This window comes from Vanessa atalanta, chromosome 26 (genome assembly GCF_905147765.1).
Source record: "Vanessa atalanta chromosome 26, ilVanAtal1.2, whole genome shotgun sequence".
NCBI lineage: Eukaryota > Metazoa > Arthropoda > Insecta > Lepidoptera > Nymphalidae > Vanessa > Vanessa atalanta.
In genome coordinates, this window is record NC_061896.1 from 1,696,172 (window position 1) to 1,709,519 (window position 13,348).

The 13,348-nt window shown below is 32.9% G+C and overlaps 1 protein-coding gene across 3 annotated transcripts in view; it reads left to right on the forward strand.

Moving 5' to 3' along the window:
• LOC125074039 overlaps positions 1-13,348 on the forward strand; it is a 46,748-nt gene that overhangs the window by 21,037 nt on the left and 12,363 nt on the right. The gene's annotated exons all lie outside the window — the stretch shown is intronic.

Below are 13,348 nucleotides of genomic sequence, written 5' to 3' on the forward strand. Positions count from 1 at the left end.
TAATATCCATAGATTACTAGTGATTTTAAATAGTGACGTTCTTTTTTTATTGCGATTGGCTTCATTCGCAACAAAATTAACTTTTATTTTAAAATTCTTGTGTGTGTTATCCACACCGATATGCGTTGCTTATGTTGTTTTACATGTGTATTGGTACATTATAATCGATGTGTGCGTTCTGAGTGTGTGTGTAGCAATATTATATATACTATAAATGTCGCTTAAAAATGTACATTACGAATACAATGTACTACTTTTTTTTATTAAGATTAGGTATAAGGTTTTTATTTATGATATAGGAAGGATAGGCTGAATTGGGTTTTTTGAAAGAATTGGGCTACCGGATGTTGTGGTCACCACCGCCCACAGATATTGGCTACCTAAGAAATATCACCAATTCCTTACATCGCCGATGAGCTACCAACTTTGGAAACTAAGATGTCCCTTGTATTCTGACTCACTCACCCTTCCAATTTCAAACATAACAACGTTAAGTATTTCTTTGGCGGAAGAATATATTATGAGTGGATTAATAATGCTTTTTAATTAAAATAATTTATAAAGTCAGTCAAATTTATACAAAACCTTTAAAATGTATACTTATACTAAGTTATACTTTATAATGGAAGTTTGACCATTAAATGATACAAGACAATAAGCGGGCCGTTCCCTGTTTTTAATTTTTCGACTCATAATCAGACTTTCTATGTAATCATTAAAAAATTCTGACGACATAACTTGTGTGTTATAGTTTTTTTTTAAATGAATTAACCTTGATATTTCTTTGTAATTGTTTCTACAAACGTGTTAATGTATATATTTTTTTCATTTATTCTACATTTTAAATAAGGAAATACTGGTTTACACGAGAACCGTTCGAGAAACGATAAATGTAATTAAATAAATGAAAAATGAATTCCGCAATGTTATCATTTAAGCGTTTTAATCAAACGTATCAAGTTTTCTGTTTTCAAATTTAAACATTGTGTAGTAAGAGAGTACATGTCTTAGTGCTGGGCTAAGACGCCTTCGTTTTTGATTGGTGGAAGGTTTTCATCTAACACATGTACGCTTCCTTAATATGTTTTCCTTTGCCGCTTAGAATAAGATTTATTAAAAACACAAATTAATCACATGATAATTCCTTTTTGACTCACATGTTCAATCAAACTGGTCATTACGTTATTTTTTTTAATAAGTAGCTCATTTGGTATTGGTTACTTAAGTAGGTGTTTATTATTGTTATAAATACAAGTAGGTAAATAATATGACCTTACTTGAGAATCTGAGATATAGACGCCATTTTGTTTTTGTAATACAATAACCGAAAATGCTTTGTCAGTTGGAGGATCTCATTTCTTACTTTAATTTAAAAAAAACCTTGGTTAGTATATAATTATTAATAATTTTACTTCATGCTTATATTATAAATGCGAAAGTTTCGATGGATGGATGTTTGCAATTCAATCACGGCAGAAAGGCGGAGTGGATTTGAATGGTATTTGCCATAGAGATAGGTTATAGTCTGGAATAGTAGATTGGTTACTTTTTATCGTTAAGTATAAGACCAGCCCCCCCCCTTACGCATAAACTATTTGAATATATATCCTAACTATTATTATTAAAGACAAAATAAGTTGAGATTGAGAGGTGATATGTGTATTTATATATTTTTATTCCATTATAATGTTTTTTTGTTCAAAGATAATCTGGTGAAGGTGCAGTTGTTATTTAATGCGTCTTGTGATATATTTTTTTAATTTTTTGTATGAAATCACGAGGTTTGTCCTTGTCGTTTAAATTATTATCTGAGAATTTAAAATTAATTGTACAAATAAATATAATATAACTTTTTTGACTGTTAAATGGCATTAATAAACTTTGTGCAAGACCGTCTCAGTAGATGATATCTTTCATGAATTTTTCTATTCGCAATAAATTAATACTTTATATTGTGAGTGAGCCACACTCACAACACATTTGGATCGGAGATTGTTACTTTTTAAAAGTAAAATAATTATCAGTCGTCAAACAAAAAGTGGCAGGAATATCTTATGTTTACGGAGATCGTATTGTCTAAGGATGAATGGACAGTTACCATGGACGACTAGAGTACAAATTAAAAAAAAAAACATTTGTGTCATTTCTTGGGTTATCATAATACATGAACCACGAAATCTTAGACGATTATCCGAACGCACGTCCCAATTAAATTTTATCTACACTATGATAGTTTCTCCAGACTGACTATGCAGACTTCATACAGCTAAAATAACTGATTCTAGAAAGTTGTAATTTGGAACATTGTTTATGTATAACGTAAGCTAACGCTAAGGAAGGAAATTTCAACTTTAGGGGGAGGAACGGGAGAATTAACTTTACCCGGGGCTGCTAGTTATATTATAAAAAATCCTATATTTTAATACTTTTACGAAATTGTAACACAATACACCCTTGATCATTCTTATCATTATAACGGATATTCTAAGTGAGTGTTTTAAGTAGCTTTAGTAATGAATTGATGTCGGTTACAGTGATTCATTTAATAAAATATTTTCACGTGTGAGCAATGTGCATTTGTTTTTTTTTTTTTTTTATTTATATTTTTCTTGCTAAACAGACCCACGTTCGTGCCTTTTTGTTTTATCTGTTTATATTGAGTTGCGCTACAATTAAATTAATTTATTGCAAAACATAATTGGTGGAATTATTAGTTTTTGTTTTTTTTATAGTATAGTATGTAAAATGTTTGATCATGCCCCTGTGATTGGGGCAGGGTTGTCCCATTATCGATAGCAAAACGTTAAATTAAATGGATATTGAAAAATTCGATGCTTCGAGTTTAAAACGGAGATCTTGGTTAAAGCTTATGAGTAATGTGTTTTACTGCATATTGTATTATAATTTATATTTATTAAGAAAAGTTATAATACTCATAGTTCATGTTTGTGTGTATGTATGTATGTATGTACATACATAATATGTTGTATAAAGTCAAGTAGCTAGTACTATCAATAAAGACTCATATTTGTCTATTAAAAGTCAGCTGGTGGTAGGCCTTTGTGCAAGCCATTGTACCTCCCACCAGTATAATACTTAGTATTGTTTTATTCCAGTTTTAAGGGTGAGGAGTTTATATAACTACAGGCACAGAATACATAACGTAACGTAATAAGAGTGCAAAAGGCTTCATAAATAGTATAACACCTCGCCTTTACACAGGTGACAGGAGGGCTGGTTCGGTTTTTGCCCAGAGGATCAGAATTGCGATTCAACAGGGTTAAGCATTCTTGCCACCATTTAACGCGATCATGATTTATACAGTAACTATTTTCGATTCTTATTTGTATATAGTTGAGGACTTTATGTTAATAATTCATATGTAAATAAGTTCTCAATTGGTGATAACAATGGTAATCCGTCTACATATGTGATATATCCATAAATCTAAAAAAACATATCTATATAGATATATATCTACGATTTAGTTAGAATTATATGTTATTTGATTATTTCCAAGAATATTCATAAACAACGTAATTTTTTCTGCTAAAAGTAAGTTATATCCGTTTTCTCTCTCCTGGAAACTTCGCAATTTTATGAAATATAATTTATATTGTTTTTCCTAGAATATATAGGGTTTGATTTTGTTTTGATATCAGTACAAAACCACCTATTCGCATCTTGGAAGCCTCTTCAATCTAATTTAAATACAAATATTTTAGTTGGTAATACACTCCCATTAATTCTATTGAGAGACTTCCTTAAATTTTATAAAGTCCAATCAGAAATACTTTTACAAACGTAAACTCGAATGCATCTATTTAATTATTTTTTAGATGACTGTCTGACAGCAACGCACAGCTCAAACTGGTAGGTTAACGGAATGTAATTTTGCACAAGCATTTCTTATGGAATTTTGGTAAAGAAAGGATTAGGAAATTAATTCCCTTAGGGGAATTAAATGGGGCATATATGTTTGTATGGTGTAACGTCAGTCACCGCAAGACCGTCTAGGTAGGTATTTCTTCAACAGATATCCTTCTGCCGATCAATAATACTTTGTATTGATGTATTTTACGACCTCCGTGGTCGAGTAGTGTGTACACCGTTTATTCATGGGTACGCCACTCCGAGGTTCGATTTCCGGCCGAGTCGATGTAGAAAAAGTTTATTAGTTTTCTATGTTGCCTTGGGTCTGGGTTTTTTGTGGTACCGTCGTTTCTCTGTCTGTCGTCGTTTCTTGTCTGATTTTCCATGACACAAGTGCTTTAGCTACTTACATTGCGATCAGAGTAATGTATGTGATGCTGTCCAATATAAAATTTATTGATATTTATTTTGATTTGAAGGGTGAGTGAGCTCAGTTTCCAGAGTAGTAGTATGAACAGAGCTGTCTATGGGCAATTGTGACTACTAACCATCAGGTAGCCCATTTGGCCGTCAGCTTAACTATAGGCATCTTAGAAAAAAAATACTGATGGTAGAAATATGTCGTTAATCCTCAAATCAATTATAACAGATAGAGCAAATATAAATAAGGCCAAGTATGTTGTTTACTTTGACATTAGTACATAATAGACATATAGTATATTATGTTTTAGAAATAGAATTAAAGAATTAATTTAATTTAATATTGCACATATCCCAATCCATTTTCCAGACCGCCTACACGTCTAGCCGCATGACTGTGACGTAAATATATACCCGCAAGCTTTGTCATAGTTGCTTCAAGGGGTCTGCTTTTACATATATATATGTTTACTATAAAATTCTTATATATTTTTTGTTTTTTTTTTTTTCTGAATTACATGTTTTTACTACGTATATAAAATTCAGTTTTTATATCCTGTATGACATCAAAATTAAAATATAATTTATTCAAATAGGCATATCCAAGAAATTTTGCATCGACATTCAGAATTTTCATACATGTCCTTGTACACTGTACACCCGGTTCGGAATGTAAATTCTAATGTAACTTAACAGTTTTCCGTCGTACGTATATATACAACTAAATGTTTTGCATCCTCCAAGTCAAAGTAATTTAGTAAGTAATACATTTAAATAGTATTATTTTTAATTAGACTGTTTCCTAGGATTGCATTGAAAACATTAATTCTTTAGATTTTGCGAAAATTCCTGCTCGCGAAGCATTATTAAATGCACTTTGAAGTTTCATTTAGCCTTCCGATTCTCGCTAAGTTTATACGTTATAAGCTTTAAACAACAGGTAGTGGGAATATTGACGAATTGCTTTGATTTCGAGGACTTCAAATTAGATTTATGAGTGGTTACTTTAAGCCTTTGTCTTCCTACGTTTTGAATGGAAACGCGTGCCATATTATTTGGTCTTGAAGTCCGTAATCTATTAAGATTCAAGTCAAAGTCAAAATCTTTTCAATATTGAAGCGTTACGCTTTCTTATTGAATGTCATAAATCTATCATCGGTTCTGAAGTGAATACCTAAGAAGAACAGGATATTATAGTACGACACAATTTAAATGTAGCATCCGCAAAATTCTTGAAACCGATCACATCCGAATTAAGTCCGTCTTCAAAATGATCAGTATATTTATTTCTTATGTGAAAATAATCTATGTAAACGTAATCATTTGCGATGTCTTATAACCAAATGCATTCGCCACAAAGTAGACGACTGTTTTTTTTTTTTAGTTTTTCCATGCTACATTTGTCTTGTATTTGTACCGGTGTAGTTATCTCAATAATTATACTTCCCGTTAAAAACCGGGCCACGGTTCCAGGTTTAAAAATGAATCGAAACAAAAATATTAATCTGTAATTGATTGAAAAGTTGCTAAACCAGATTTATGCCTAAAGTATTCCGGTTTCCGTTGTACCTATTTTATTTGGTCGATTTTTTTTTATGTGTACGTTGTAGGCAAATACTTGCTGGTGGACTGCGAGCCGGTCTGGGTACTATCCATTAATAACAAAATCTAACGCCAAACAGCAGTACTTAGTATTATTGTGTAGCAAGTACAAAATCTTAGCTCCCAAGGTTGGTGACGCATATGTGTGATGATTGGTTAATATATTCAGTGCCAATGTCTATAAGGGATGGTGATTTACCATCAGATGGGATATTTGCCCGTTCGCTTTGTTACATTAAAAAAAAATCCATACTTGATAGTCAACATCCCACTGATGACTTCCGAGACGGACTGGACGAGTAGTGTGTGCACCGGTTTTCACGGGTACGCCGCTCCGAGGTCCGGGTCCGGGTGCGATTCCCGGCACAGTCGATGTAGAAAAAGTTCATTAGTTTTCTATGTTGACGTGGGTCTGGGTGTTTGTATTACCGTTGTTAATTCTGATTTTCCCATAACACAAGTGCTTTAGCTACTTTCATTGGGATCAGAGTAATGAATGTGATGTTGTCGAATATTTATTTATTATTATTATAACATCGGCCGTATACTGCCAAAGTGTATCAAAGATCATAGAATCAAAGAGTTTAATATCTCTTGTGCCTGTAGCTACACTGGCTTTTAACATGAACCGGGACACTGCAGTGTAATTTAATTTTTGTGGTAGATTAACGAGAGGTTCGTACCTTCCTTGACCGTCGTCTACTAAAACAAGGAAATGAATACTAAATATAAGTCACAAGTAATAGTCACCAACTAAATATAAACACATTTAATTTTAAAACTTAAAACTAAATGCATAGCGTATTACGATGAATGCATGTTACATATAGGGAGAAATTACTTGTGATCAAGACACTGATGTAACATTTAGTGACTAGATATACAATCTAATAAAAATTATATTTTTTTACTGAAATCACAAATAAAATTCTAAATAAAGCAAATGAAAAATAGGGATTAAAATAACAAACTGTTTAGTGTAGTTTATCAAAACTGTGAAAATTACAAATAGGCCAAGAACGAACACACCAAAATAATGACTATTTTTCATAAACATTTTTAACATAAAAATTAATAACGATTCCTTATATCATCAATGCGCCACCAACCTCGGGAACTAAGATGTTATGTCCCTTGTGCCTGTAGTTACGCTTTCTCACAGACCCTTCAAACCGGAACACAACAATACTGCGTACTGCTATTTGGCGGTAGAATATCTGATGAGTGGGTGGTACCTACTCAGACGGGCTTGCAAATAGCCCTACCACAAAGTATTTTATAATACCAAACAGTTGAGTAATAACCTGATAAAAAATATGAATGGTTTTTCCGAAAAAAAAAACTCAATTCGAACATGTTTTCGTTTCATGAGTCATAGCCGGCGTTGTGCGGTCTAAATTATAATCGATAACACCTTAGCCTAATTCGTCAGGGACCTTGGATTTGTGGGCAGTTCGCCATCATTCTATGGAAAGTAGGCGATACATCTACGTCAAATCTGTCGTGTATGTCTCCGGAAAGTTAGAGTAAAACGTAAAATAAATATAAAATTTATGATTTGTATCCCGAGCAAGCATTCAATGTTTACTTAATGATAATGTTATGGCGGCAATACACTGGAAGGAGAGAGTTCGCGTATTTACATTTGTTTACCGAACACGGCTTTGTGTAAATTACCAATTTCATATTTGTTTCATTTGCACAAATATGGCAAATAACGCTTTTCGGTTCACTTGTCGATCTTAGTTACACGTGGAAATAATTTAATTACGGCAAATATTTGTCCTGATCGCATAAACTTGGTTGGCGATATTTATCTATAAGTATATACGTACATAAAGGTACAAGAATATGAAATTCAAACTTGTCGTCTAAATTTAAAGTGGGTACTCTGATAGTATAAGTATTAAGAATATTCCTTTATTAGTTATTCCAGTTATAGGCACTAAAAAACTTCTCATTTTTAACTATTGGTTGTACTCTACGTTTGCGCAAAGGCCATATTATGTAACTTGTACGTATGTGAATATAATATGATATACCGTTTCTCGGTGTACGACGTTATTCGGAAACATGGACAAAGGTTGGTTTGAACTTGATCTTGCCTCATCTGGCTGTATTTATGGTGGTTAGCACCACATCTTTTTCATGTAGCTCAGCACTGAAGAATTAAAACCTTTGAGGAATTCGTCTAGATTTATATTCACAAAGACAATAAGTATGGTAGTATTGAGCCGGATAAGATGACCTTTCCAACCATCTATACTGGTTGACTTTCAGACAAAACAAATTGTATAAATTTAATTATTGTCAACTGACATGACTTTTTAAAAACGAAGTTAAGTGTACTTAAATGTAACTACTGAGTGTTTCACCGGTTTCACATTTCGAACTGGTGGTAGCTTTAGAATGAAAATAAATTATTTGATGAATTGAGCAACATTTAATGTTTGTGCGTATATAAGAGATCTTGAATCATTTAATCTTTGAAAACAGTTGCTCCTCCAGACTGATTGGGCTGTTGGTACAGCAATATCCAATTTCGCTCGGAGCTTTGTTTTCGATACACTCACGAGTCACGGCCCACATGTATGTAAGTTCACGAGTGAAAAGATTATTCGACCATGCTTTTGCACGTGTTTCTTTTTCAAGGTCGGAAGGACGTTACTATATTATGCGAAGTTTTTATTATTAATCGAATTTAATTTGTTTTTATTGAGTTTACTAGTTTCCGTGGGCGGGGGTTCGGATGTTTTACCAATTTTATGATGTGTTTTAGTTAAGCCTTGAAAGCATAGTAAACAAACAAATAAACTCACTATTCTTGTTTTTATAAAGGATAGTGTAACAAAAAGTGACCAAAAGTATATATATATATATATATATATATATTTATTGCTTTTTTCTTTGTGCGTCATCCACGTGAAAACTACATAACATATCGATATGAGACTATGACGGAATCCTCCGTAGTTGGTTATAGGCTATTAACTTTTTGAATTCCGTTGAATCCATTCCCCCTCTTTTTATATGTAAAGTTTTTAATTTAAAAATAAATTTTACATTTAAAAATATTTTTTTTTAGCTAAATGTAAAACTTTACAAGTTATACTTTAACGCTTATATCTTGATGTTTTAATTAAATCGAAATGTTTTTAATTTTATGCTAGTTCGTTCTAATTTTGTTTCGGATAAAATATTGAGAAAACTGTTATGACATTCGCCGATGACGTCATATTATACTAAAATCAATGGCCTTTTATATATTGCTTTTTTATGATATAGGTAGACGGGGACCAATGGGGCATCTGATGATAAATGATTAGGTAACACCATCCACAGAAATTGGCGCTGTAAGAAATATTAACAGTTCCTTGGCCAAGACGAACTACTTTGGTAACACAGATGCTATCTCCTTTGCGTTTGTTATACTGACTCACTCTCCACACACAATCGGAACACAACAATACTAAGTACTACCCCGATGGGCACAAAGACTACCAAGTACAATTCTAAGGTAGATGAAAATTATAAAAAAGATATTAAAAGTTCTTGTATAGATCATTAACCGTATTAGGTAAGTTGTTAGTTCTTTGTATAGATTCATTATTGTGACATACGCAGATATAATACCAGCAAGATATAATTTACCAATGCTCCGTAGGAAATTTACACTTTAATTGAGTTAATATAAAATTAAAAAAGTCTGCATACAAATAGTTCATTAGCGAAACTTGTATCTACGATTTTGTATAATAAAATCGTTCCGAGTAGCTGCAATAATTTTCTGCTTTTATTTTTTACCTATAAAGTAATGTTTATATGATACGAATAAGTTGTGTTGGTTTCGAGGTGGACTTGTGCTGTGTTTTAAACTGTAATGGACAAATGGATTACCTAATAGTAAGTCGCCAGTCGCCACTGACCAAGAACCTGCACTGTACCAAATATTACCCATCTCTTAGAATTGCTAACAATTTTGGCAACTAAGGTTTTACAACTTAGGTCACCTTGGTAGGATAGGTACCACTCACTCATCAGGTATTCTACCGCCAAACAGCAGTACTCAGCATTGTTCCGTCTTAAAGAGTGAGTGAGTCAGTGTTACTATAGGCACAAGGGATATAACATCTTAGTTCCCAAGGTTAGTGGTAGGAAGTGGTAGTCGCATTGATGATGTAAGGAATGGTTAATATTTCTTGCAACGTCATTGTCTATGGGCCATGGTGACCACTTACCATCAGGTGGTCCATTTGATTGTACGCATACCGACACTATAAAAAAGCCCTTTAAACTAGAACACTATACCAAGTAATTCTGTTTGCCGGTAGAATAAATGATGAGTACTCAGACGTCACACATAGCCCTTCAACCAGGTTAAATATAAACAGATTACAGGCAGATTGAGAACCCCATCCTATTCGTATAAATAAAATATATAAAGGCGTGCGTATAATATATTATTTAAAAACTAGCCGTGTGCCCGGTGGGATAACGCTTCGGGAAACGAAGCAACGCCGATCTCACATAAGGAAAAGTGTTTTTATAAACAAGACAAAATACCGATTACCATATTTATAACTTAAAATTTGACAAACTTCCATACAAACTTTAAATCCTCATTTAATCCCCCTTAGAGAAGGACTTTGAAGTATCCTTTCTTAGTGCTCACATACGTTTCAGAAGGAATTTCAGTGCAGAATATCATCCTGGTAAACCCACAGATGTTGCACTGTGTTTCAGGCAGTCATTTTAAAATGTCATTAAATAGATTAAAGTACACAAAGACAGCCTGTAAATATCTCACTGCTGGGCTAAGGCCTCCTCTCCCTTTGAGGAGAAGGTTTGGAGTATTTCATCACGTTGCCCCAAGGCGGGTTGGTACACGTGTGGCAGAATTTCGTTGAAATTAGACACATGCAGCTTTCCTCACGATGTTTTCCTTCATCGCCGAGCACGTGATATGATGATAAACACAAATTAAACACATGAAAATTCAGTGGTGCTAAAACCCGCAATTACCGGTTAAGCTGCACGCGTTCTAACCACTGGGCCATCTGCCTCTTAGATTAAAGTACATATCTACTTATAAAGAATCGGTTGTCATTTCGATACAAATGAATAAAAATTGAAGCGTCTGTCTGCGAGAGTTTTTTAAAGTTTAGATGGCTGTTTGCAAAATACCAGAACAAAAACAAACATTATTTTTCTTGTCCCTGGTAACCTTCAATCCTTTACCCGATAAGTTATTTCAAATAAATCTGTTGATCGATCAAATGTCGTTATAAAGTTTTTCTATAAAATATTACATAATACTTTTTGTACAGTATATTTTGTATTGTGTATAAAATGTTAAATAAATAAATAAATATTTGTCGGTAAACGACAAATTTTGCTCTATGGTTGGAAAATGTTGCATGCTACAAAGGCACTAATTGAATCAAAACCATGAACCCATGAATAGTGTATCGATTCATAACTCGCTTTGCGCCCTTCGTTTGTTATTAATCACCATAGACTTATTATTTATGTCTACGGTAAAGGAAATGCTTTTATATTTAGCTTTTATTAGGTATAATTATGATTGTAAACTAAATCAAATAACGGTATATGTTTAATTTATCAATAATTCTTCACGAAATACGATATGGAACATGGTATAGAAATTCAAATCCTGACCGGGACCGGATTCGGAGGTCTGGAGGCCCTAGGGCCACAAAGGAGTGGATGTCCTTGGCAACGGCTCCTCCGTCTAGGCGTCTAATTATTATTTTACAAATAAAATTGAACAATTTCATTTCTATGAGTAAGGTTTATCAATTATTTATTTACTTATTGTACAGTTTTAAAATATACTATTTTAAAACTGTAATTAAGACAATAATATTATTATAATTTGATTATATCCAGATATCTGAACATTATATTGCATTAAAATTGTTAACTCGTCAGAACCTCTATTGTGAGAAATCCTCTCTTGCGGAGGTCCCAGGGCAGTTGCCCCGGTTCCCCTAAATCCGGCCCTGATCCTAACCAACAAGACTTAGTATTCTTGAGAGGAAATTGGTTAGGTTAGGTTAGCTTAGCTTTAGAGGCGGCGTGGTGGTAGAAGCTCCAACATTTCTCCTTAAGAGAGAAGGATTGGTCCCAGCTGTGAAATATTAACGAGTTGTTACTTTATATTTCAATTATCTTGACCAAGTCAGCCTCTTTCTCAGCGTGCAAATTACTTTCTTTACGCGGAGAAGTTTTCGTTGGTCGATGATATTGATTTTTCTGTGTGTGAACTGTGTGTGAACATGTGGAACACGAGGTCGATGTGAAACTCATCTAGTGCCAAAATGTCCTGATTTACGCATACTACACACAACCTTTACCTAAAAGGAAGTTACGTTTGGCACGCAGTCGGCCATTCAGACGGCAATCGTCCGCCCGAGAAGACGATCTCAATTAGTAGACTAACTCGGGCGAAATAAACAATGTAGCAGGAACTGCGTTTAAAAACCCTACATAATTTAAATATAATGTTTTAAAATGAATAGAAGTAATGCTTTACACAAATAAAAAATATTACAATAATTATATTTAAATATCTGGTGTTAGTTACATACTTTTAGCTCCATCAATAATGTTCAAATAATTTAGTTAATTACTGACTAGTTGTCGCCTTCGGCTTCGCTTTTTTAAAAAAAAAATCATCAAATTCAGCCCAGTGGTCCGTGAAACAGCAATAGACAGAAAAGCAGACTTATATTGTTATTTTAATTTTAGTATAGATTAAATTTATCATGTCTCATAAAATGCTTAGCACAACACTTTGTCACAGATCCATCATTCAAATTCAATTAAGAATCTAAAGAATAAAAATAATTAATGAAGGTACCTACACACAGCACATAAATAATTAAAAACATTAAACGATACTAATAAAATAATAAACTATAAACCGTGTCACAAGTAATATTGCTTTTTAGATCCTGTTATAATAACAGGATCTAAAAATCTTTTTCTGTTAAAAATTCTTGGATAATTTAATATCGTTTCAGCAAGAATTCGTTCAATTTATTTTTAAAAGTTGTAACATTTAATTTTATTTATTCGTCAACGTGTAGGCTGTATGACGTTTTCCATAGTTTAAGAATGTATCTATTTTTTTATAAAAATAACTATTTACTTCCTTCCGACTTGGCAGTCGAGCTGGTTTGATTAATTGATCAATCCTAAATAAATTATAACGAAGTAATAATAAAAATTCGAATTTCGAACATTATCTAATCAGAAAGTTATTAAAAAACGATTTCATTTTGTACGTCTACAATTATTTTTATATGAATAGTAAAATAAATAAATTAGCCACAATATAACCCGTGCGATAACAATATTGGCTATATACACCCCACGCATCCGCTATCTACAATAACAGTTACATTTCTATTATCTGGTACGTTAATAG